General features: G+C 42.3%; 1 protein-coding gene across 1 annotated transcript in view; it reads left to right on the forward strand.

Moving 5' to 3' along the window:
- The window catches only part of ARSB (arylsulfatase B), a 79,138-nt gene that overhangs the window by 47,218 nt on the left and 4,210 nt on the right, over positions 1 to 27,710 (forward strand). The window lies entirely within an intron of this gene.

The following is a 27,710-nucleotide window of genomic DNA, read 5'->3' on the forward strand; positions in this document are numbered from 1 at the left end:
AACAGCTGGAAAAGATGTCTTTTAGTCTGGGTGGGTGGACTTTCCTACACCAAGGTCGGTTTTATTTTTCTCTCTGTGTGGAGGATTAGGATGAGGCTCAGCACCAGCCTTTCTGCCACTTTGCCACAAAGTGTTGCGGTGATCTCCTTTGCAGAGCAGTGTTAACTACCTTTTAAATCATTCCCAGAGTCTGCTGCATTCTCTTGTGTTTCAGAGCTACCTGTGTAAAATATAACACAGTCCAGAGTGTGGGGGATGTTTGCAGATAAACACATGCCTCAGGTACATGGGGCCACTCCCCACTTGCCTCGTCTGAGTGCAACCCCACAGCGACCCCTCGTAGAAAAGCCTCCGTGGCTTTTGACAACGGAGACATTTGTTCCCCACTCATTTTCCATTCAGGAAATAGCGTGGGGTTCCACATCAAGAGTCAAAGAGGCAATCGAACGTTCTGATTGGCTGGCACACATGTGCATCATTTACACGTGGGAGTTGCAGCCAGCCGAAGGCAGGGCTCCATTTTGATTGGCTGACCGAAGAAGATTACGTTTTGGATAAGCTGAGCGCATTGTTTTAAAGGCGTCTGCACATGCTGGCGATCGCACTACCTGTTACAAGAATTGCTTGGGCAAGAGAAAAATGAAAAGTAAATATGTACGGTTTCGGTTTACACCACCGACAACCCTGTGCTCAGCAGCACTTTGCCAAGCTGCAAAACAGTGGAGCTCGAGCAAAAAAAGAGCAAAAAAGAGCAATGTTGGCACGTCTTGTTGTGCACACGTCTCAATTTCCAAGCACTTTCTGGCGGGAATACCCTCCTAAACAAAATGGCGGTTCCTGTTTCCTGATTGGCGGAAGCTAGCAGCGTCAGAAGCGGGTAATCAACCCACTTGGCGTAAACAGCCGAAGTTCCCCGCACCCCCTCGCGGCACCTCGCGGTTTTTGAAAATGTTGCTCTTTTCAGAGGAGCTAATTTGCCGCGCAACAAGGAGGTGGGAGAGCGGCAAATTAAGGGCAGCTGCGCAGTGGGCGCTGGTGACGTGGGGAACATCCATCCTCCTCGTGTCTTTTAAAGAGGTGACCCCGGCTTATGGTGAGTGGGGAGTGGCCCATGGTGAGACTTGTAGCCAAAAAGCAAAATGCCTCCAGGGCAGAAGAGTGGTGGTTATCTTCTAAGTAGGTGGTATATACAAGCACATGTTATTCCATGTACAATAAACTCCATTGTTGACCTTGAGAAAAGAGTGGATGAAAAGCATTATTTCCTACAAGGTTATGAAGTCTCAAAGCCTGTGCTTGCTTTTGTGTCGTAATCAACAAAGTTGGAGGTTTTGCAAGTTTCTGCTTCTCTACAGAACACTTCCTATTCTCCCCAGATATTATTTTATTTTATTTTGCCATGCTTTTTAGTATGAGGATTGCTCAAGAAAAGCAGTTCATTGAAACATGCCCTCTTTACACTATTACTGTTTCTTTAATGAAATTAGTGTGCAGTAACAAAGGGGGGGGGGGTTGTCCGCAGAGTGCAGTTTTTACATGGGTCTCAGGCTTTGCGAGTGGGTTGCCTTTTACCTTTTTTTCTCCACTACAAAAATAAAAGTGAGAGAGGCAAAAGGGAGGGAGTGACTAGCTGAATTGGAGCAGGGCTCCTTGGGAGCCTAGGCTGCTTACCCTGTCTTGTCCTTTCTCTACTAGTAATGGCAGGCCACGCGCTGCATGAGGGCGGGGGTGAGTGAATGTACGTCAATATGCATATTTGCAAAAGAGGGAGAAGGGGGGATAGAACGAAATTGTGTTGTGCATCCTGGCTCAGCCAGAAAGTCATGCATAGCATTCCATCCATACTTAAGATTAAGGGGAAGGTACACACACAATAATGATGAGAGAAAATTTGTGCCCACCAGGCTGAAGACTAAAAAGTCACAAGGTATTTTATAACCTCATGGCAACGTTTAAGAATTATTTCAAAACAAATTTGTACAATACAGGCACACAGCAAATTTTAACACACTAACCTGTGTGCCTGTATTGTACAAATTTGTTTTGAAATAATTCTTAAACATTGCCATGATGTTATAAAATACCTTGTGACTTTTTAGTCTTCAGCCTGGTGGGTACAAATTTTCTCTTATCATTATAGCATTCCATCCAGGCATGTGTTTTATCCTGTGTGGTGCAGCAAAAGAGAGGTGTTTTTTCAAAGGATGAGATGGATGGGCTGGCATGCTGTGCACAGCTAGGAGTCCACATGCTGGGCAAGCCTGCTCTCAGCTACAATGGAAACACCCTAGAGCAGTGGTGGCCAACCTATGGCACTCCAGATGTTCATGGACTGCAATTCCAATTGGCCATGCTGGCAGGGGCTGGTGGGAATTGCAGTCCATGAACATCTGGAGTGCAATAGGTTGGCCACCACTGCTCTAGGGTGCAAAAACAAAGACAGCAAAGTGGGAACACCTGACAAATGGACAGGTACATGTGAAAAGCATTTCCTTCAAGAAGATGCTCGTAACTGTAAGGATAGTGTTTGTTTGATTTGCTCTTAATTTTTCCATAGTGTAACACATGTGGTCTAATGTAGAGGTAAATATGTCATCATCCTTTAATGTCTGTCTCATAGGAGCGGGATAATTTCCCATCCATTGAGAAAACTGTATAGCTGCTATACTGTGAAATCATGTTTTTTATAGTTTCATAATTGGTTTTTAATGTTGATAACTGACCAGAATTTTAATTGTACTATCATGATTGTAAAGCCCTGAGCCTGAAAGTGGGAAAGGAAACGAAGAAGTCCAATTAATCAATGTCAGCTTTGCAACATTGTGCCCTTGTTCTTCCTGAAACTTCTGTTCATCATAAAATCCACATGATTTTTGTGCCTGAAATCAGTCTGAAATCTGGCATGGAGGTTCCACCTGGAGGGGAGTGGGGCCCCTCTAAATTTCATAAAAGTCCCATGTAAACTGGCTGCATTATTTAAGTTTTTAAAACTTGGTGTGACCTTGAACGTGCTGAGAATGTCACTTCAGTTTCTGTTTCTGCCAATGTACATTATATCAAAACTTTACAGATGTGCTACGGATTATTCCTTTAGTGAATTAACACTGAAAAGTTTGTCTCCCCCAAGGTGGAACCTTTTCAGTGAAAGACCCCCTGCTTACGGAAAGACCTAACCATAGATTTGCACCTGGGTCCCTCACTTTTCATCTTGAGGAGGTAGTTGAAGATGGTTTTATTCAGGACCGTATTTGAATGTTTCATACTGTCCTAAGTTGTGACTTCAAATTTAGCTTATGGTTTTACTTTATGCATTTTATCTATCCTGTAAGTTGCCTGGAGCTCCGAAAGTAAGAGAGGCAACTAATACATTTTTTAAAAAATTAAGGAAGGGGGCTTTTGAGTAAAATGATGTGATGTCCTGAAAATGTTTGGCCCCATCCAGGGCAGAAATTAATAAGAGTTTTTAGGAATAACACCTTCACAACACAGCTGGTTACACATGGCTTCTTTTCTGTACAGAAGCAACACATGTACATATTGAATAATTGGCTGATGGTGGGTATGTCTGGTAGATGACAACATGAGCTGGCTGATACAAGGTCCAGCTGTGCCAACTTATTTCGAAATGAGTGCTTTGCATACTGATACATCCCTAACAACCCCTGCTACTAATTTCATGTTCTAATGCAGCTACTCCTCTTCAGTTCATTATTATTTCTGAATGCCAGTTTTTCATTCTTTTGCTCATCCAAAGGTCCAACCACCTTCCTAGCCTGTTTCTTGCTCCTGATATGTTTGAATACATGCTTATTATTTGTCTTTAATAATCTGCTCGTCAAATTCTCTGTTTGCTTACCTTATGGTCACTTTTTGCCAGAACCTGCACTTCTGTCTGTTTACTTCATACAGAAATAAAATGTCACTTTTCAAATAAACCTTTTTGCTTTCTTGACTTGGTTAAGTAACCACACAGGCATCCTTTTAGACTTGGTGTTAGACTTGAGGTATGCCTTAATAGAAGTGTGTGTGCATGAGTGTAAAGTGCTGTCAAGTCGCAGCTGCCTTATGGCTACCTGTATGGAACTGCTTGTTTGCTCACTCTCTTCTCATGCGTTCCCAACACTCCAAGGGTCATTCCGCACATGCAGAATAATGCACTTTCAAACTGCTTTCAATGCTCTTTGAAGCTGTGCGGAATGGCAAAATCCACTTGCAAACAGTTGTGAAAGTGGTTTGAAAACGCATTATTTTGCATGTGCGGAAGGGGCCCAAGAAATTCAGTCAGGGGGCACAGCAGTTCTGTTGCTGAGGACAAGCTGAAGGTCTCTCCTCATCTAGCCTTCTCATCAAAGGGTTCGTGAACAGTAACTTTTGCAAAGGGTTCGTGGCCATGCTGGCAGGGGCTGGTGGGAATTGTAGTCCATGAACATATGGAGTGCCATAGGTTGGCCACCCCTGTCCTATCCCATCCTTCCTGTTTCATCTCAAAAGCATCCTCCTCAAATTACTCTTCCAACAATAGAAGGAAAAATATGTGGTCTTCATATTTTTACCAGAAGTGAAAGGCAAAAGCTAGAAAATGACAAGTGGCAGGAAAGGTGAAGAATCTCTCCCTATTGGTCGCTCTTCTGCTCCGACACAGCCTGCCTGATCTGGGTGTTTTTTTTAAAGGAACGTGGGTGCATTCTGCAAAGCACAAATAAGGCATCCTGAGGACACAAAAAAGTGTCTTGGGAAGGAACTCTGCATAGTTCCCCCCCACCCCCAAGATGTCCTCAGGATGCATTCTTTCAGCTCAAGGTGTCTCTTTTTCAGAAACTGACGAAGTGGTCTTTTTTTTGGCCAAGTCGTCCGCAAGACATCTCCTGCTGTTCTGTGTGGGAAGAGCTTCAGAACTCCATGTCATGCGTAATTTGAGATTGACAGTGCAGGAAATTCCATTGCCTTTACTGTGGCCAGTTCAGTTCTGGATTGCTTTTATAGTGAGAGAGGTTTCCCTGAAGTTCAACCTAAAATTGTTCTCTCGTTAGACCAAACTGTTTTCTTTAGTTCTGGTTGTTTAATTACTTTTTCACAAAACCACTTTTTAGAACTTGAAACTTTAACACATTCCGCTCAATCTCCTTCTCTGATACAGTGTAGAATTACTATATTATATTGATTGACAATGCAGACGGAAGCAACAATATACACTTGAAATCAGTGGGGCTTGGAAGGATGTAACTCTTAGGATTGCACTGTAAGGGAGTGATTTTTGAATCAGTAGGACTGTGGTTCCTTTATTAGCTCAAGAGGGGGCCTTATGCCAGTCTTTCTCAGTTTTAACCCCCCTGCCCTTATTTGTTTGTTATATTCAATTTCTATGCTGCCCTCCTGCAACTGAGGTCAGGGCGTCTGACAACTATATAAATAATTAAAATGAATAATAAAGGCAATATTTTGGGATATATTAAAATTAAAATTCAGAGTAATTAAACCTATCTAAGATTTCTTAAATGATGGCATCTAAATTCCTCTTATGCAGATAGCAACAGGGGATACAACACTAGAATGGTCCAGCAAGGAAGGCAGGCTGATGTAAAACTGTTGCTGCCCTCAAACACAGGGCTGGTGGAACATCTTTGTCTTACAGGTTCTGCAGAACTGAGCCAAGTCCCACAGGGCCTGGGTCTCATTTGACAGAGAGTTCCACCATGCCAGGACCAGGGTTGAAAAAGGTAGATACGTTATAGGCAAGGGACCACCAGTAATTCAGTTCCAGCAGAGCAGTGGTGGAGTGCCAAGGCGGCGGCGAGGGGGTGCGTTGTGCACCGGGTGCATGCCTGGGGCAGAAAATTGCCCCCCTGCAGCCCCCCTGGTGTCCCCCCGTGGCACACACACACCCGCCCCCCTTCCCACACTTACCTACGTTCCTTTTCTTTTTGTAGTACTTTTTGAGGCTGAAAAAAGCGGCCTATTTACAGTTCAGGCAAAAAACTGCCTGAGGAACTACAGTTCCCAGGAAACTTTGGGGCTCACAAGGTCTCCTGGGAAGTATAGTTCATCAGGCAGTTTTTTCCCTGAACTGTGAAGAGGCCGCTTTTTTCAGCCTCAAAAAGTACTAGAAATAGAAAAGGAACGTGGGTAAGTGTGGGAAGAGGGATGAAGAAGCGCCGCTTGTGTGAGGGAGGCGCCACAAGCCTTGAGAGGCCATGGGGGGGACAGAAAAAACACACTGCGCACCAGGTGCAGTTTGGCCCAGTTACGCCTCTGCAGCAGAGGACAACACTCTGGGAAGTTTATTGGGAGAGGCGATTCCAGAGGTATTGTGGTCCCAGACTGTAAATGTGTGTGTGACAGGTGTGTTTACACACTGAAGTTACTTAGGTATACTTCTCTAACAGAATATCATTCCTTTAAATAAAGCCAAACAAACAACAGCTAGGTGGTCTGTATAGGAAGTGATCGAGGAAAAACCTGTTACTTGTGCATGCATACAAAGTTCACTAAATGTCACTATCTAGAACCACTGAAATGATTCTCACCACTGCCACCAGTGAATAGTATCTGCAAATTCTCTTGGCTTTTAAAAAATCTTTACACAAAGTGTCAAATAACTGGAGCACTAACGAAAAAGCACATTATTCCCTAGTGAAAATGATAATTAAATTGACCATATCAAGGAATTACATAATAGGTATATGTTTCAAATTAAGCATGATGGGGAAATTTTTTCAAAATGCATATATCACCCACGTTTGTTATAACTTTGCATTGTTCCTTTAAAAAAATCTGCTGGTTATTGATGGTTTGGCAGCTGGGACAGTGACGTCAGCCCTTCCACTGTGAAGGATCTGCTTTCTTTTAGATAGACTTATGGCATTTCGTCAAGTTCTGGTGATTCAGCTGTATTAAAAACCAACTGGCCTTGAGCCAAAATTCCCTTAACAGCTAAGCCAAACATATTCCTGACCATGCAGTCATTGCAAAATGGCTTGTCATAAAGCAGTGGTGAAACTCTTTATCTTGTTGTAGCAATGATACTTTTCAGACCCATAACTGAATGACGTTGTGAAACAAATCCAATCTTTGAAATGGAGGGTGGTTCAACAGAATCTGTCAGAATACCATGATATGTGGCATCGTAATTCATGAATAAAGCTAAGAAAAATTCAAAGTTTCCGTAAGAAAACATTTCCTTTCCAGCCTAAGAACAGAAATATAACGGTCGTGCTGTTGAGTCACAACAAACTCATAAAGTTGAACTTCATGGTGTCTTCAAGGGAAGAGATTAACAGAGGTGGTTCACCATTGTCTTTCTCTGCATAGCATCCAAGGTCTTACTTGGTATGAACGGTGGCCAACCCTGTTTACCCTCCAAGCACTGTTGAGATCAGTCTAGGCTAGGCTATATTTTATCAGGTACATTTAAGGATTGATTTCTGAATCCACAGTAAATTTGCTAAGAGTTAAAAATATTTCTGAGTAAAAAGTCCTTCAAAATTATTTTCATTCTATAAATTAAAAAACTCTCCTAATTGTTGTGACTGTAATGTGGACTTGTTTGGCCTTAAAAGAATAGAAGCAAGACGTAGCAGTTAAGATATATTTATAAAATTTGAGCCCCATCCAGGGAGTGGGGAATCAGCCTATGGGATGGCATATGGGTGTTCCAGCAGATTTGCCCTACCTGGGTCACTTACCCCAGCAGAGGGGCCATCTCTCGGGCGTGCAGAAACTGCGGCCCTCCACAGTGCTGGAATGTGATGCCGGACATGGAGCCAGCGTCCCAGAGCCCACACCCTTTCCAGCAGTGTAGCAGGGTGGGGGCAGAGGAGGAGCCAACATTAGTCCCTCACAGCCATTTGGCATGTTATGCTAGTGGCTACAAATTGAGACTTAAGGGTGGTGTCAGTCTATTAAGCCCTAAGGGTGGTGTAAGTCTATTAATCGGGGCTTCTCAGCAGCGGAGGCTTTCACACTTTTGAAGTCTGCCTATGCTGCCAGGAAACCCCTTTGGGAGCAGCAGAACGGTGTGGCGACAGCACCACAGCCAGCCACATAGCCAGCTGGACATGACCTGAGAACCAGTGTGGTGTAGTGGTTCAGAGCAGGTGGACTCTAACCTGGAGAACCAGGTTTAATTCCCCACTCCTTCACATGAGCAGCGGAGTCTTATCTGATGAACCAGATTTACTTTCACATTCTTACATTTCTGCTGGGTTATCTCAGAACTCTCTCAGCCCCACCTAGTTGACAAGGTGTCTGTTTTGGGGAGAGGAAGAGAAAGGAGTTTGTAAGACACCTCGAGTCTCGTTACAGAAGAGAAAGACGGGGTATAAATCAAAACTCTTCTTTTTCTTGTGGATGGGGCTGTTCATCTATTATCCTGTTGTTCTAATAATTGCAAAACAAATAGCTCTGATATGGTATTGTTATTTGCATTTATTATGGGGACTAAATGTTAGGTACGTGTAGTTCATGTGATGCCATTAAGACTTGCGGGCCTCCAACTTGATGGGACAAAATGCATTTCTCCAACCTGGTGGGGCAAAAGTGATTTTGTTTGCACTTACACGTCTCCAGCTTAGTGCAGTGGTTCTCAACCTTCCTAATGCCACAACCCTTTTATACAGTTCCTCATGTTGTGGTGACCCCCAACCCTAACATTTATCCATTTTACAGATGGAGAACACTGATGCAGAGAGTCTTAGGCGACCCCTGTGAAAGGGCCGTTCGACCCCCAAAGGGACGTCCTGACCCACAGGCTGAGAACCACTGGTTTAATGGTATTGCTGCTGCTGAATGCTTTCTATAACTGTCACTGTATATGTGGAAACAGATTAATTGCATGTACATTGTTGGAGGCCCATAATGGTAGGTACTAAGATTAGTGATACACTGGCTCAGCAGGTAGCTTGGCTTCTGGTTTTGTCAGTGTCAGAAATGGAGGGTACATGAACCTGATGTATTGGATACATGAGGGAATTGTGACACTTTGGACTTTGTGATGTGAACTGTACTGTTCAGCAGTACCATGTGCCTGTCCTCGTGATTTGCCTCCATGACTGATCATGTGGAACTGCCTTATGCCCAATCAGACCATTGGTCCATTGGTCAGTACTGTTTATCTGGACTTGCACTGGGCTTCCCAGGGCTCAGGCAGAAGCAAACCTTTCCCAGTAACTGCTTTCTGGGATTTTTTTAAACTGGATATGCCAGGGATGGGATTTGGGCCTTCAGCTGGTCAAGCCACCACAGGACCACTGTCCCTTCCCAATTGCACACTCACGTCCCTTTCTACTTGTGGATGGACCATATAATCTAGGGAACGTCTCACAAAACTGCGCACATTTTCTGCAGTGCCTTTTCATGTCTATCTGTACAGTGTGTGTGCTCTTTTGAATAGGACCCACAATCAATCATAGAATAGTCAATTTCATGTTTCAGCAATATGTTATAATGTGTGGATATTTAGTTTATAATAAATCACATTTGATTTCCAGTGACATTATATATGGCATCTGCAGGAATACCAAATGAATTCATCTTGATTATGGGACAGTTAGTTCCTTTGGGGTCCATTTTTTCACATACTGTACAGCAGCTAAAAAATTCTGTGAGTTATTGTACAGCCAAATTGATTTGTGCCCTCCTTGTTTCTTTTCACTGTTGGGAAAATATAAGCTTACTATAAGGTGGGCATTCAGTGGGTATGTAATGTCTATTGCTTTGTGCATACACATTTGTGAGAATGAGTGTACATGCGTATACTTTCTCTACCTTTGCTCTATGTTTCTGCAGAAAGTAAATAAATCACATTTGATTTCCCAATGTGATTTAAACAAAAATGTATCATTCTGATGTGATCGCTTGTTGCTGGCTTGGTGAAATTAAAACCTGAGAATCATAGAATAGTAGGGGCTATGATACGCATACAGCTCAAGCAGTTGAACATTCAAAAAAAGACTATCTTTTACTTATTTGTTAAGTTGAGGTCCCACTGGAAAACAGAAATACAATGTCCATTGACAAAGTTATCTGTGGAATAATGATATTGTCAAAATGAGCAGTCAGATGCAGCATATTTATCAAATTGGGGATGGGAGAATTCTTGCTCTGTCAGGTGAGCCAGGCCTATATAACTTGTGATCAACTAATAACTCATAAAACTCAGTGGTTCACCAGAACTCATCAATACTTCTAGTTTTTCTTCCTGTCTAAAAATTCAAAATGGGTAGTGGTGCTTTCCTTTGGCTTGCTGGATCAAATGTTGAGAAGACACTCAGTTGGGAAGAACGATAATTTGAAGAGTAAATCAGAATTTAGATAAATTGCTTTATATGAATCAAATATAAATATTCCTTCCAGTAATCCCACAAAAACTGATTTATTTTCCATCTTTTCCATAATTACAGCAATTTATCACATCTAAGAAAAACAAATTAGCTATGTCTTTTTGCCCATTTGTTTAAATACTGTTTTATTTGCTAAAATATAAGGCCAGAAGTGGACCTAAATCCAGTCTGCATCATTTATTTTACTTTTTCCTTTGGTATTTGTGGTAGGTTTGTATGTGCCAGTGAAACAAACATATATGCTCTTTAACAAGATCCTCTTCAAGAACTGGTGAAAAACCCAGACTGCAGTGTATTGTATTTTCCCCTGAATTTGAGTATAATATAGCTTTGTTTATTTATAATAATCACATGACCACTTCCCCCAAGGCATCTCAGAACCCAAGGCGGGAAGCAGAAATCTAAAAACAATAAACATTAATAGAAGAGATACAGTAATGCAGAGATAAAGAAAAAATCACCTTGAGCTAATAAATGAGTAAAATAATGCATTAAGATGTTTTTAGATTGGTTTTGTGTCCCCTGCTAGTAGGATATTCCCCCCCTCCCTTTCCTTTTTCTAAGGCTGTCCCAGAAGCCATGGAGAATGACTCTGTGTTGCAGCATCCCCAGAAAGCCAGAAGATCTATGCCCCCCTGACCTCCGCCACATGGCCAATCCATAGAGATGCGGCAGCCATGGAAAACACCAGAGTCAGGACTGCTGCAGAAAATAGATATTGGGCATACTGACAGTAGGGGGGAAAAACTGTTGCACAATTTTTTAAAAATATTTTTTTTAATGAAATAGAACAAATTTGGGAAATCTGCATATGTCATTAGAAGATACAGTCTGGAACTTGTTCAGTTCAACTTGCTGCTGTTACATTTGCTTCCTTGCAGAGCCTTTCATCTTGAACCAAACATCCTTGTATATAAAACTGATAAGATCAGCATGAAAGAGGATAAGTAGAGTGTTTGTATCTAAATACCAAGAGCTAATAGTTTAGGAGATGAGTTTAAATGATTGGAGACCATTGTTTGGCATTGTTTGGCACTGGCATGACTGTAATAAATAAGAGTGTAATAAATAAGAGTCTAGATAATAACCAGATTTTCATCAGTTCCTTCAAAATCAGTATTCCATTAATTTTTCAAAGGTCAAGGTCACAGCTATTCCTCAAACATTCTTATTTTAATAGAGTAACTGAAAGTGTCTGAGTTCTGCAGAAAATTCATTATCGCCATAAAGCTGCAAAAGGTCACAAAATGTCTTTCTTCACTGAAGTAGCAAAAATTTTTATTTCTCCAATAATTCATTATCACAGTGAGCCTGAAGGAGCCCTTGACATTTCAGCATCCTCCTCCTTCTGGGGAAATAATTGTTTTCATATATCATGATTTAGAAAACGACAGAAGAATTAGTGAAAAACAAACACAAACGTTTCTGGTCTGGGAACCATCTGTATTACTCTTTGTTCCTTTTCTCCCCTCTATTGGGGCTTTCTACGTCTGCGTTAATACAAAATTGGATGTCAGATGTATGGCCAACTCCCAGTGTGCATCTAACCCTAACCATCAACACTGTTGTATAAAACCTGCCCTCGTCTCATATGAAAGCATCAGAATTGCCATGCTGGATTACAGCAAAGCTTCAGCTATTCCAGTATTTTGCTTGCAGTGCCAAACCAGACACTACCAGGAAGATCAGGATGAAAATGATCACTCATCCTTTGTTTCAGGTTCCTCCACCTGGAAATTAAAGTGAAAGCTTCATTTTGACCTATCATGACTAGAATTCTTGATAAGACAGTCGTCCCTGAATATTTATGAGCACAAAAAAAAGTCTATCTAAACTAATATCATATTTTGTGGCAATGATGTCTATAACTTAATTAAGTGTGGCTATTGGATATGTTCTAATATTTTGAACATTTCTAGATTTCTCTTTCACTTTTGTCCTCTGTATCCCTCATCTTCAGAGGAAAAGCAGGGATGTAGATAAAATTAAGGCCAACTTACTGGAGATCCCTGGCCCCTCAATGAGGCGGCTGGCCTCTACTCGGACCAGGGCCTTTACGGCTCTGGCACCGGCCTGGTGGAACACTCTACCACCAGCTATCCGGGCCCTGCGGGACCTTGGAAAATTCCGCAGGGCCTGTAAAACCGAATTGTTCCACCGGGCCTTCGGAGAGTCCAGCCGCTGATGGTGCCCATGTCCGTGCCCGTGTCCCCCTCTGCTTATAAGGGTCTTTAACACCACTGAGACCCATTGTTCTTCTTTGAGGGGGGTTGTTTTTGGGTTTATATGTGGGGTTGTGGGCTACTGTTTTAGAATGTAACAGTTTTAAATTGTTATTTTATGATGTTTTATACTGTTCACTGCCCTGAGCCCTGTTGGGATAGGGCGGTATATTAAATCTAATTAATAATAATAATAATAATAATAATAATAATAATAATAATAATAATAATAATAATAATAATAATAACAATAACAATAACAATAACAATAACAATAATAATAATAATAATAATAATAATAATAATAATAATAATAATAATAATAATAATAATAACAATAATAATAATAATAAAAATACTAGCTCACAGCTAGAAGTATGCCTATTGACTTCTTTAAAAAAAATTGAGCACCCCATTGCAGAAGGTGTGCTGATTCTGGCTCAGCAATTCTTGTTCTTCTGTCTCCTGAGCACCTCTTGTCCCAATAAAACTTTCCACCAATTTTCCTAGAACAGGAATTAGGTCAGTTTCTCTTTCTTGATAGTCAGTGAGCACGATTTGCATACTGGCAAGTATAGGACTATGGGAATTTTCTGCACTTCAGAACTCTTCTTCAGGATGTTATTAGTGTCTCTGTGATAGATAGAATTCCAAAGTTGCTGGGGAGAACAGAACCCAACAGGTAAGGATTCAAATGTGCACCTGAGTCTATGCTGCAGTTCTTCTGTAGAACTATACCCCTTCAGGAGACATGAGCCATTTAGCAAAATCTGGGCTTGGAAAATTAACGCCCCAGAAAGAAACTAGAAGCTTTCTGTTTGATAGGTTGTTCGTGCCCGTAGGCATTTTTTCTATGGGAATCCTTTCAAAGGATTGATTTTCCCAGTTGCAGTGGTGTAGTCTCATAGCGCGACAGAACCATCTCAGTTGCAGTATACTTAAAGAGTCTAATAAAAATCTCTTTTAAAGAAATGTATCAGACAACTGTGAGTGAAGGAATAAGGAATGAATATTCTGTCCTTTTGTACAGATGTAACTGGAACAGGAAAACCATTGTTGGCAGAGCACTACTGAAATCTTGAACTAATGAGTGGAAACATTCTGGAAGCAATTATTTTACAAGCAGGGTTTTTTAAAAAAAATATCCGTTCCTTTTAGTTTTTAAATGCTTCAACAGAACTCAGTTTCTGTTAAGGATATCTCTATGACAGCATACGCATATGAGAGTCTAGATGGCCATGGCAGTAAGGGTTTTAAAGCTTTTTTTAGTGGATTATATTCCTTGAGTCATGAATATTTGAAAGAAGTTTGTAATACACTGGAGTGATTTTGCAATTATATCTACTGTTGGACCCAACCATCTTTTTTTACTGAATCTGGCATGATTCCTGTCTTTATCACAGCTCCTGCTCCACAGGGATTTTGTCCAAGCAGATCCCATGACTCCCAGCAGAGCTTTTTGGGTGAATGAAGGCAGCCCTTCCCTTGTTTTCGCCACTAGACAATCTGGTTAGATCCAACCCCACATTTCTTAAAGTGCTTTTAAAAATATTTTCTTTCAAATTATCTATTGTAGTTTTTTCAAATATGTCAAAAGAAATAGAATGATGTAATCACTGCCATGTCAATCGGTACAATTGCTTCATAAGGTGTACTCATGCAGACAGAGAAGACACTCTAGGAATTTCCTTGATATCTGTAGTTTTTACCTTGGAGTTTCGGGGGAGTGTTGTGCAACACAGTGACATCCCTTTGAGTTAATGTAATTTGTGATTAGTGCAGTCTTGGGAACGGATCTTTAAGCTTAATAAATACAACAACCTTTGTGTGTTTCCATTCAAAAGTGCAATCTTATGAAGTTTTCCACTAATACAAAAGGTTATAGTTTTAAAATGTTATTGGCTAAAAGAAGAAAAGAAGAACTTAGATGTCTAATAACAAAAGCACAGTACTGATATTGAAGAACTCAGCTGTCTTTAACATAATCCATAATAAAGAGCAAAGCATCCTAAAATCTTACCAAAGAACACAAGACTTGCTAAGCTGAAAAAGAGCAACAGCTGAAGATAAAGAAAAAGGAAACTTGCATGCCACAATTATGGAATATTCTCCCCAGAAGATGCGCATGGCCCCCTCAGTCTCAATCTATAGGAGGCAGCTGAAGACAGTTTTATTGAGGAAGGTGTTCAATTAATTTAGTTTTTCTACCTATTATTCCTTTATTCCGCATAAAGGCCTTAGTAAAATTGTAACTTCATTTGCCATTTCCTCCTGCCCCACCCATCCCACCCGTCTAGTCTGGACCAGGCTGAAACAAGTGGGGGGCATGGAGTATGTGGAGGGGAGACAGGAGGAAATAGCGGATGGAGTTACAATTTTACTTAGGTCTGTATGTGGAACAGGGTATAGCAGTTTTAATTTGTAACTTTAATTAATGGCCTTTTATATGTTTTATGTTCTCTTTGCATTGTAAGCCACCTTGAGTTCTGTAAGTTAGAAAGATGGGCGGTTCATGTTTTAAGTAAAATAAATAAGTTAAGTGCACCAACATGTTAAATAGAGAAGCGAAACACAAGAGTGCCCCCAAGCTGTGTTGAATAACAAGCACCTCTTCTTTGTATGTTGCATATAAAGCAATTGTTCTCTAGCCTCCTTGGGCATTGTGGAAATTGAGGTATAAATATGTGAAATAAATTTCTCATTTTAGTATTTCTAAACATTTTACATAAGCATGGCAAGTGTAAAAAGAGCTGGGCTGCTTAGGCTTTGTGTCATCTCAGAACCACAGCACAGGACACTTTCCACAAAATCCTAGTTGTAATGTTCCTTCCTTATCTGTACAGAGTGTACAGCTTAAAATACCAAGGTTATGGTGACCCAAATAAAAAACTGAGACATGTAATAAATATTTAGAGAACATGCTTGAAAAAACATGTAATTCAAAGATGCCCATTGTGATGTTGTTGGGTCGAGGACGTTATGCCTTTGAGTTATTGGGTACAGTCTGTGTCTAATAGAGTTGGCACATTAGGTGTACAATAGGCATTTGATGTGATAGACCATATAAAGGAAAACTCCAACGTTTTCATAGACTACTTTCCTTGCATGGAGTTTACAGTGTTGGGGATATGGTGGACTCCTCTATGAAATGTTTGTCTTGTTATATATTAACTAGCACTAAAGCCCATTTTAAATTAAAATAAAATGGGCTCAAGAACAGTGGGAGGGAAGGTGCAGGATCCCCCCCTTCCTTCTTCCTTCCAGGAGAGCAGCCCGTATAGTTTGGGGTGAGGAAGGCTCCTGAGTTGGGGGAAGGTGGGCAGAGACAGGATGGAATATAGTGAGTCCTGCACACCCATTGGCTGGGGGTTCATCGTTGGACATTCCATCCCTTAACCATAGGTGTCAAACTCAGGCCCTTCAGATGTTCATGGACTACAATTCCCAGCAGCCCCTGCTGGCATGGCCAATTGGCCCTGCTGGCATGGGCTGCTGGGAATTGTAGTCCATGAACACCTGGAGAGCCTGAGTTTGACACCTATGGTCTATGCAATTATATATAAGGATAAGCAGCCTTTCAAAAGAAAACCAGTCCAAACTAGATGGGCCTCTTTTGTACTATTTGTACGTGCAAGATTTTGTTTACATTAGTTGGTGCTTAAATGTGTACTGTATTTCAATGTTTTTAATTAGTCGATGGAACAATATTTTTTTCTTTTCAAACCTACAGTTGGTCATGTTTCCACACACAAAGAACAAAATGTATACTTTGAGCTTTTAAACATTTCTTTTAAAAACTCCAAATCTGTCTGAGAGTGTGATATATGCATATCCACTGCAAAGATCTACAGGAAGCCTGGAAGTGAGGCAACTTCTGGTGCTGGTTTGAAGCACCTCTTCTTTCATCTTGACTAACGTACTTACATTCTTGGTTTGCAGAAAACTACTCAGGGAATTTTGGGATCTCAACACTGACACATCTTGGGCAGTGAAAACTTCAGAGTATTTCTTTAAATCTTTGCAGTTTTTTGCAAGATCCTTGAGAAATTCTACAGCATAACCCATCTCAGTTCTTCCTCCAGTTTGTTTTGAGACTCTCAGTGCTTGGCTGCCTTTTCATCATCATTAGCAAACTGAGATTTCTTAATGGAAGGAAGATCAGCTGTCATACCACATTGACAATCATAAGGAAAAGGGGGGGGGTGCCGTCAAGTCACAGCTGACTTATGGCAACCCTGAAGGGTTTTTAAGGCAAGATAGATTCAAAAAACAATTGTCAGTCCCTGCCTCTGTTTCACTCTCCTGATATTTCTTGGAGGTCCCTCACCAAAATAATTGCCTGGGTAAAAGCTGACTAGGTTGTAAGTGACTAGGCCAAGGTCACCCAACAAGTTTCCATGGCAGAGTGCGGATTCAGATCTGGGTTTCCCAACTCCTAGTCCAATGTCTTAACCTCTACACCACACTGGTGGATTCTGCGTGGGCTCAGGGAGTGGCAGGACACTGGTGTAAAACACACCGGTGTAGCCCTTGGGCCATTCGCACACTTGTGTGTGGGTGGACTGGGAGCTGCTGCAGCCCGCGGCAACGCCTCTGCATGAGGTGCGCCACTTAAAAAAAAACTTACCTCCATGTCCCTACGTAGCTCTGTCAGGATGAGGGGACACACACGCCCCTGTGGCCCAGGCAACGGCCCGGGAATCAGAGGGCAGGGGGTGTGTCCCCTCATCCTGACGGAGCTACGTAGGGACACGGAGGTAAGGGATTTTTTTAAGTGGCGCTCTGGAAAACAGCGTGGTCCACCTGGTGCCATTCGCTCGGCACTGGCTGGACGCGGCTGTTTTTCATTTGCTTCGCTCATTTTTCATTTGCTCCCCACCCCCCACCCCCCGCCAACCAGTGTTTTTACCAGGCTGACCAGGGAATTTGGCCCGTGTAAAATCCGCCACTGACTGTCTTTGTAAAGTTACTTCAGTCTAAAACGTTTTCTACAGCTTGGAACTATTGTGTCACTTTTTTCTTTATTAACTAATTAGAAATGAAATTCTTTAAGGCTGTGTGCATAGTCCAGCCATGTTTAATGAATTAGAAGAAAAGTATGAACTGTACTGTGCTGCACTGAACTGTCATTATCTGGACTTCCATAAGAGCTTCAGTATTATTTGGCTGAACTAAGAGAATTAACAGTTTGGTAATAGATGAAGTTAAGAATAGATAAATGCCAGAGTTTCTAATTTGTATGTGTGTGTTTATGTATCTCTCTGTGTATATGATTACATTTACAATTATATATAAGTATATTATAATTATGTATATCATTCTCTTGTGCTGAAAGTACAGAACATTTTGAGGTATCAAATTGGGTGGTTTAAAGGTAGATAGTCAACATAACATATTTGAAATTGCTTGATGTATAAGCAAGAAATATAGCTGAAAGCAATATTAATACACTTTTTTTTTCAAATTAGTCTCTTATATTATCTACCAGCATGGAATAGTCTATCAGTTTTCCACATATGGGATACCACAGACACCACAATTTAAAAATGGCATTGATTTCCTGCAACTGTGTCCAGGCAGCAGCAGCAAGCCTTTATTGTCCAGGCACACATCCCACATACTTTAATTCCTGTAGGATATCAGAATGGCTTTGTGAAATGATTCCATGATGGGCTGGGGGAAATCACCTGTTTAGGTGTTATGGCTAACAGGGTGGCAGGCCTTTGAGAATGACAGGATGTATTTATTTAATGAATTGATTTATGCTTTGCTTTTTCTCCCCAGTGAAAACCAAAAGCGCCTCATATCATGCTCTTCTCCTCCATTTTATCCTCACAGCAATCCAGTGAGGTAGGTTAGGCTGAGAGGGTGTGATTGTCCCAAGGTCACCCAGTGAGCTCATGTAGCAGGATTTGAACCTAGGTCTTCCAAATCCTACACCAAACTCTTAACCACTACACTCTGGCTGAAGAATACAGCTCAAGAAAAGTAGCTGTTGCAGAGGAGTCATCCTGTTTGTTTTGGCTGTAATACACTGACAGTCACTGTCATGTAATCACCGTGTTTTTGTTCATGGTCAATGAAAGGTAGCAGCAGATGTTGCTTACTGAGAGAAAGCTCATAGGACAAGGATTGTGAAATCAGTGGCTGAGCATGGCTGTCTTTCCAAATGACGTAGTAGTTTTACAGGGTTTCAGTCTCCTCCAAAATTTCTCCCTAGGACCCACTTACAATGGCATTGTAGACCACAAATACACTGGAATACAGCGTGCCTTGACTTTTGTGGCTAGGCTTTCACTAAATACCATGCTGCAGAAAAACCTATATACTCTCTGATCACTTGCCATACAGGGGGAAAACCTTTTGCAGCATTCTTCTCTCTAATCATTTTAATCACAGGCTAAAGAATGAATGTATTTTGTTAGTTTTGCTGCCCCCCCCCCCACGCAAATATGTACACCGCCTATTTATATCTCAACTCTTTTTATGATTTTGCCAGTGATGCTCCACTTGAGGCAGTTAAAATCTCTATTGGAAGTCATTTTTTTCATTTGCAACATAGTCTTTTAATTATCCTGGATTAGAATATATAATTAGCAGTGCATTAAATTGTATTACTTACTTATACAGTGCCATCAGTGCTCATGATGACCATGGTCTCAAAAAGCAGGCCAGCCCCTGCTTTAAGAGGTTTGTATTCCTAAGGCTTGGTGAGACAGCAGAGTGGGGTGGATAGAAGAGAAAAGAGGAACAAAGGCACAATTATTCGTTCTGAGGTAATATTTCAGTCAGGGAGAGGACCAGGAGGTCAGGGTAGAGGCTTTATGTTTAAGTGTAATTGTTTTCTAGATAATATGTTGAGAGTGGTTTTGTATTTCATTTCTGTCTGCCCAGTACCTCTAGAGAAAATGGATATTGGCTGTCCTGAAATCTTAAAAGATTTAAAAATATAAATTATATTTGTAGCCTATTGTCTGTGATGTTTGCTTTGTAAACTGAAAATCAAAACTTTGAGTCAATTTGAAACAAGTCATGTGGAATGTACTCAAAATGATGAAAGATTTGAATTTTTCTGGCCCCAATAATAAATACCATGTGTAGCGTATTACCTCATGATTTTCTGCTTCAGCTTTTGTCTGGCAATCACTGCTTTCATTCCTGTTCCCCCTGCTAAAAGGTCTAGAGAAGAGGTTTCTTTTTTAAAAAATCTGTTTAAAAAGTTTAATGAAAGTTAAAAAGCATAAGGAGCTACAGCATCGTTTATTCTGCAAGTTAGGAGTAGGATAAACTGGTTTATTTTACTCTTATGAATTGTTAAACAGTGTGGGAAAGTTAGCATTGTAAGAAAGCATATCAAGTCTCACAATGTTTATCAGAAGTGTTTCTCTTCATAAATGCCTTCACTCCCAAGCTAATAAAATTCTGTACATCTTGAGGCGAACTCCTCTAATCTTAAACTCTCCAGTTGCTCTGTGGAATACTAATACTTGATCCATTTTACACACCATTTTGAAGGATTACTGAGAGTAAGAAACCAACCAAAATGGTGTGTAAATGTTAAATAGTGCAGCAGTCAGTTTTGAGCTATCCCTTGGAAAGGAATGGGTTAATGGAAACTGTAGGAACTGTGGCTTGTGTGCAGATTCTTAGGGCTGTGGTTAGCCCAGGTTGCATCCATCTCATCAGCCTGGAAGGCTGGAAACATATGTTCACTATAATATTTACATTATTGGCAGTGCCAAATTAAAGGCTCTGTCTTTTTCTCAGGCCTCACACAATGCTGAACACCATATGTACTTTCTCTTTTGCCAGCAGAAAAGCAAAGATGGGCACCACCACACACACACAAGCCCTTATTCTGTTCTACTGCTGCATTTGAGAGAGAATACCTTCAGGGCTTGCCTTAGCAAAGCATTTAGGAACTCTGAAAGAGCCCAGTCACCATTATTTGACAAAAGGCCTTCAAAGGAGACCCCAGCCTGAATTTGTTAGAATTTATCAGGATTACTTGTAATAGTCTCTGTTAAGACCAAGGTTCTATCATTTGCTATGGGTGTTACATTTGCTGTCATATTTCTGACAGTTTTTTGCCATCATATTATTGATTAGAGTTACTGCTGTGATAAATGGTGAAGGTAATTATTTATATATAGTTGAGCTTTCCATACAAATATTATAGATTACTTATATTTTCTTTTGTCCATTGTGTGCAGTCTTCCAAATGAAGATAGAATTTAAGCATGTAATGGAGACTCTAGTTCACTAAGCCTTATACATCAGTTAAAAAATTGATGCCTCTAAAGTGCCACTAGACTTTTTCTTTAAGCAATTATGTCCTATTGTGGTTCACTTTTTTGGCTATCTTACTAGTGCAAGAAGAAAGGGTGATGTTCACTAAAATTTCCGTTTGGGCAAGGGCCTATTGAAAACCACTGATCTTGCACAAATGGAACTTTTAGCAGAAGAGGAAGCATGCTCCGTGGCAGAGAGAACCTAGCATGCAAGGAACTCGTTCATAGAATCCAAGCCATAGAAGTTTGGAATCATCCCAATACTTAATGCACAATCCAGCACATATAATTGATTTTAATAGTAGACAGCTGGCATTTATAATTTTGCTAAAAAGCTCTTGTGTGTATTTAGACAACTATATTTGAACACAAAGTTTCAGTATCTTTTGTTGAACATCCAGATAGACCTATAAGGATTGAATTTTCGACATATCTCCTGCCACTTGCCTTTCTGATGTATTTGTGAAGCGCTGAATGTATATGATTCAGAAGAACACCTAAAGTGGATTTAATTAAAATTATTTTGACTGTGTGTTAATCACCCAAAATCTTATTCAATATTAGTATGATTACAGTTTATATAGGGATTAATACAGAATCAGAGCCAAAAAATGAACATCCATCCACATAAATGGCATGTAAAAGCAGTAAAGCCCCAGTCGTATGCATATTTATTAAGAAGTAAGTCTCACTACTGGGTTCATCTTTATGCCTATTAAAGGTTAATAAAGATAAAGATAAAGATACTGGGTTCACCGTGACTTACTCCCAAGTATGTGAATAGTATTGCATCCTATGAATGAGGTGAAATAGTTAAATGGGTGTCACCATGTAGTTTATGTGAAGAACATTCTGTCAGTTGAAACACAGGCAGCTCAATCCATAGGAGAGAACAATCCATAGGAGAGAACAGTGCAGCAATTGTGGAATTGAGCCGCCTCCTAAACAGGTAGCTGTGTCGTAGCAAGATCTGAAACGGCGCAAAAAAGAAAAGGAAAAAAAGCAACTGCACAGAAAAGGGCCCATAGCGCAGGAGTGCGCTCCCACAGGGTTCCCAGCTCCTCCCCTCCCCCCCCCGGGACAACTCTATCTGTGGTCAATGTGGTGTCTGTCTTTAACCAGAGACTGTGGGCCCTGATGAGGGAACCAGGTGCCAGGTCACCCAAGAGTTTGGTATACAAACCAACAATGAATGTTCTGGTTCTGCCTTATCTGCAGACCAACTGCAGAAGAACCAGGCTATACTCTTGTTGCAAAGCCATGGGGCAGCAGCACTGGTCAGAAAAACCTGAAGGAAGTGAGCTTCTGAGGAAGGCCCTTCCCCATGGCTGTGAAGACCTTCGGGCTCAGTTGCCTGGGCGTCCCAATTCCAAGCTCAGAAATAACTGAGCTTCTTTATGACCAACTCTTGGGTGGAGTGGCCCTCATCCCCTTGGGTGAGTGCATCCAGGGATATGATGACCACTGCCTGGCCAGGGGCGGGGCCAAGGCACCAGGGGAGTATCCAGGCTCTGTTGCAGCTGTGGGGGGGGGTTTGACCCTGATAGACAGTCCCCCAGTGCCTACAGATGGGGGTGGCCTTCTAGATTTCTGTCCCCAACCACTCCACCCATCCTCCATCCATTCCTTAAAAAGATGCTGACATATTGTTGGTACATACAAGTCAACTTTATTTGAAGGGAGGGAACTGGCATTGGAGCATCTTTAGCCACTTCCATGTCTCCTGGGAGCTTGCATTTCTGTTGACATCTGCAGGGGGTCCCAGGTTGATTAGTTTCCAATGGGAGGAGAGGTTTGATGGGCCGCACCCATTCAGACAGATGGTTGGTTGAGCCTGTGATTGGAGCAAAGGGTTGATGACTGCATCCAGCGCTGCACCATTAGGATTGCTTCTTGCAGCAGTCTATGGGAAGGAACCCATACAGCGGGAGGATGGGAGTTCCCCAATGGGCACATGCCAGATCATCTGAGATGTCCAACCAGTTCAGTCACTTGCCTTTGGGGGTTGGGTCTGTTGCTTTGCTGCTGGGATGTTGGTCCCTTCAACTCCTGCATAATGCTGCAGCAAATGCCAACAGCCATTGATGGGTCTTGCTTGGCATCCTCTCACAAGAGGCGCTGTTCTCTGCAACAGAAAGTCTGATGGTTGTCCTGTGACTGTGGGGTGCTCTTGTTCACCCCAATGCCCTTGCACCACTACCAAAAGCAATGGTGCATGGCTAAAGGGGCTGGGAAACAGCAGCAGATTTACCCCATTCCCCCCTTCTGACCACATAATCCCTTGTTGGTGGCAACAGGGGTCACATGCAACTTGAAGGTTTCAGAGCTATTGGTGCTGCCTGGCTGTGATAGGCACAGAAGCTGCCTTACCCACTAGAGTTGCCAACCCAGGGAGAGGGAGGTGAGGCTGGGAAGCTGGTGCCAGGGATGCATTTCCCACCTTACCTGTGTGCCCACTTCATTCGGTCCTGCTTTGAAGCTGTTGTACATGAAATGGTGGTAGAACTCAGCAACAGAGTGTATCGCCTTCCTCTCCTCCTGGATGGGTTCATGTTCCAAGTGCAAGGAGCTCTTCCTGTGCTCTTGCCACCATCAAGAGTGCCACCCCTTTCACTCTCTATAGGAACTGATGGGCAGCATCCCATGTTGCATGTCCTATCTTATGGGATTTGTCAGGTTCTGGCTGGGATTTTTAAAGGGTCCAGGGTTCATCCCATTGGTTTCTGGAGAGGGATTTGGCCAGCAACTGGGAGGTCACCATTGGCCAGGACGCCAGTTGGCATCAGCAGTGGGAAGAAGACTTGGCCAGGAAGAGCAGAGTGACCTGCTGGTGTTCATTTTGGAGGGCTTTTCTCAAAGCCACAGCTTTTAAAACAGTGTATTTTAACAGGGGTTTTAATTTAATTTTTTTGTTTTTTAAATTAATAAGGACATATTTGACAGATAGTACGTGCAGATAGCTCCAGGGGGGCACTGACTAAAAGCTTAATATTTAAATATCTAAACAAATCAGATATGAAGGCAGAAAGCCAGCAGGGGGAGGGGGGCTTTCCAGTGTTTTGCACTGAGTGTCACATGTATGACTATCTGCCACTAGGACAGAAGTCGTGGATGTGCCCTCGCTGCAATGAGCTCCTGGCGCTCAAGGAACGTGTGCGTTCTCTTGAAGCCACGGTGGCAGACCTGGAGAAGCTGAAAGAGGCAGAGAGGGTGACAGACGAGGCTTTCAGGGACTTAACAGCCGGGTCCCACTCCCAAGGTGACATCTCTTCAGATGTCATGGAGAATGAAGGTCTTGGGGACGGAGGGTGCCAGTCCGAGGTGGGGGAAGATGCTCCCTTAGATGGGATCCCTTCCTTAACTGGTGATCAGCTATCCTCTCGCACTGAGGATACCCCTCGGGGAGGTAAAGGGGGGCTCCTTCGTAGTGGGTGATTCGATCATTAGAAATTTAGAGAGTTGGGTTTGTGAGAGAGCATGGATGACCTGACATGGTGACTTGCCTGCCTGGTGCGAGAAAGGTTGCCGGATGTCACGCCGTCTAGATAGGCTTTTAGACAGTGCTGGGGTGGGAGTCAGCAGTTGTGGTCCATATTGGGCACCAACGACATTGGGAAATGTAGCCGGGGAGGAGGTTCTGGAAGCTAAATTTAGGCTGCTAGGAAACAAGGTTGAAGTCCAGGACTTCCAAGGTGGCATTACTCCAGAAATGCTACCCGTTCCTGTACGCGCAGGGCGAGAAACCAGGTAAGCGAGGAGATACAGGGTCTCAATGCGTGGATGAGAAGGTGGTGTAAGGCAGAGAGGTTTCAGATTTGTCAGGAACTGGGGAACCTTTTGGGACAAGGCAGGCCTGTACAAACGTGGGATCGAGGCTTCAATCTTAACCAAAGAGGAACCAGGCTAAGCTGGCGCTTCAACATTAACAAAAGGTGGCAGAACAGCTTTTAAACTGATCACTGGGGGAAAGCCGACAGGAGCTGAGGTGACTTCTCGTCTCGGAATACAGTATCTATGGGGATGCAGACAGAGAGGGAGGTCTTTTCTAAATCAACCACATACGTTGCGAGGAACATAAAGCAATGTGCATGTGACAAGGGATAGTGTCAGTGCAAAAGACTTGAGAATTGTAAACACATAAATCCCAGGTTAAGGACAGAGACAGGGTATACAGGTGTCTCTATGGTAATAGTAGAAGCATTCGACCTCTAAAATGGGGAGCTAGAGTACAGAGTTTTGAAGGAGGACTTTTGATATAGTGGGCATTACAGAGACATGGTGGAATGAAAGGAGAACCAGTGGGATGCTGTTATACCAGGCTTCACAGGCTCTATAGGAAAGGATAGGACAGGGATTGCATTGGGGGTGGAGTTGCCCTTTACATCAAAGAGAGCATAGTATCACATAAAATAGACAATGCAAAGGGGAGCTACTTGGTTCCCCTACAGAATCACTGTGGATATCCAATAATACTCAGGTGTGAAGGACAGTTTAATATTAGGAATATATTATCGTCCCCAGACCCTGTAAAGTGCACAAGAGAGGATCTCTGAGATGGAAAAAAAGAAATTAGAGAGGCCAACAAAAACAAAAAAATGTAGTGGTAATGGGTGATTTTAACTATCCCCATATAAACTGGAAAAATGCATGTCTCAAGGTCATAGTAAGGAGAGAGCATTCCCTGGATATGCTAAATGATGACCGCGGGCTTAGGAGCAGAGATGGTTGTGGAACCAACCCAGGGGAGAGGTGATCCTAGATCTAATTCTATGTGGGACCTAGTAGGACCTGGTGCAGGAAGTCAGTGCGTTGTTGAGCCGAGTAGGGAACAGCTGACCACAATGCTGAATCAGATTCAGTATCTCAGCATGCGAACAAGTGGCAAATACTAATGTAGTTACATTTGCCTTCAGAAAGGGAAATTTCTCAAAGATGAGGGGGGATAGTGCGCGAGGGAAGCTGAAAGGGGAAAATCAAGAGAGTCAAAACTGTCCAGGATGCTTGGAGGTTATTTAAAACACACAGTAATAAAAGCTCAGCTGGAATGTGTTCCCACAGGTTGAGAAAAGGCAGCACCCAGTCCAAAAGAAAGCCACCATGGTTAAACAATAAGAGAGGTTGAGGAAATTATCAGAAAAAAGAAAATGTCTTTTAGAAAATGGAAGTCCAGTTTGACTGATATGAAGAATATGAGAGGGAACACAAATGGTGGCAAAGGAGAAGCAAGATTAGCCGTAAGGGAGGCAAAAAAAGGATTATGAAAGGAACTTTGCATGGCCATGTAACATCACACATCCAGCAACAAACAGTTCTTCAAGTACATCAAAAAAGCAGGAAGCCAGCAAGGGAAGCGGGTAGGTCCAAGTAGATAACAAACAAAGCGAAACAAAGGCAGTGCTAAAAGATGGCAGGGAGATTGCAGAGAAGCTGAATGAACACCTTGCATCTGTCTCTCACCCAAGAGGAGGTGAGGAACATTCCTGCACCTGAAACTGCTTCTTAGGAGGCGAATCCGAGGAACTAGCTAAGATAGTGGTAGACAAGGAAGAAGTTCCGCAGCCATTGATAAACTAAATGTTACCAAATCCCCTGGCCCAGATTGCATTCACCCAAGAGTTCTTAAAGAGCTTCAAGCATGAAATTGTTGGACTCTACTCACTTTTATATGCAACTTATCCCTGAAATCAGGCTCCATCCCTGAAGACTGGAAGATGGCCAATGTCACACCAATCTTTAAGAGAAAGGATCTTAGGGGGGACCCTGGAAATTACAGGCCAGTCAGTTTGACATCTGTTCCCAGAAAAATTAGTAGAATCTATCATTAAAGATGCACTATAAACATGTAGAAAAGCAAGACCTGCTGAGAAAGAGTCAGCATGGCTTTTGCAGAGGCAAATCCTGTCTTACAAACTTTCTAGAGTTCTTTGAGGGTGTAAACAGGCATGTGGACAGGGGTAAACCGGTGGACATTGGTTCTACTCTGATTTCCAAAAGCAAGGCTTTTGACAAAGTTCCTCACCAGAGACAGTTGAGAAAAACTCCAGCAATGAAGGAATAAGAGGGGAAGTCCCCCTATGGATTAAAACTGGGTTGGAGAAACAGGAAACAAAGAGTGGGTGTAAATGGGAAGTTCTCACAATGGAGAGAGATGTCGGGAGTGGTGTCCCCCAAGGATCCGCTTTGGGACCAGTGCTCTTTAACCTATTCACAAATGACCTGGAAGCAGGGTGGGTAGCGCAGTGGCCAAGTTTGCAGATGATACCAAATTATGTAGGGGTGGTGAGGAACCACAGAGGATTAAGCGGTAAGAGCTCCAAGCCGGACCTTTGATAAATTAGGTGAGTGGGCTCAGAAATGGCAATGCAGTTCAATGTAGCAAAATGTAAAGTGATGCAACAAAGGGGCAAAACCCAAACTTCACATAACATCGCCTTACAGGGGTCAGTGCTATCAGTCACAGACCAGGAAAGGGATTTATAGGCTGCCTTGAAGTTGGGATAGTTCCATGGGAATGTCAACTCAATGCATGGTAAAGCTGTAAAAGGCAACTCTATGCTGGGGATCATTAGGAAAGGAATTCGAGGATAAAACTGCAAAGATTGGCTCATGCCCTTATATAAAGCAGTGGTGCTGATCAAGATTCTTCGGGAGTACTGTGTCCAGTTCTGGTCACCGTGATCTCAAAAAGGATATTGGAGGAGATAGAAAAAGTGCAGAGAAGGGCAACAAGGATGATTTTGAGGGACTGGAGCACCTTTCCTATGAGGAGAGTAAGGCTGCAGCGTTTTGGGGACTCTTTAGTTTGGAGAGGAGGCATGGCTGAGGGGAATATGATTGAAGCTCTACAAAATTTCATGCAT

This window comes from Sphaerodactylus townsendi, linkage group LG07 (genome assembly GCF_021028975.2).
Source record: "Sphaerodactylus townsendi isolate TG3544 linkage group LG07, MPM_Stown_v2.3, whole genome shotgun sequence".
In the NCBI taxonomy this organism is placed as follows: domain Eukaryota; kingdom Metazoa; phylum Chordata; class Lepidosauria; order Squamata; family Sphaerodactylidae; genus Sphaerodactylus; species Sphaerodactylus townsendi.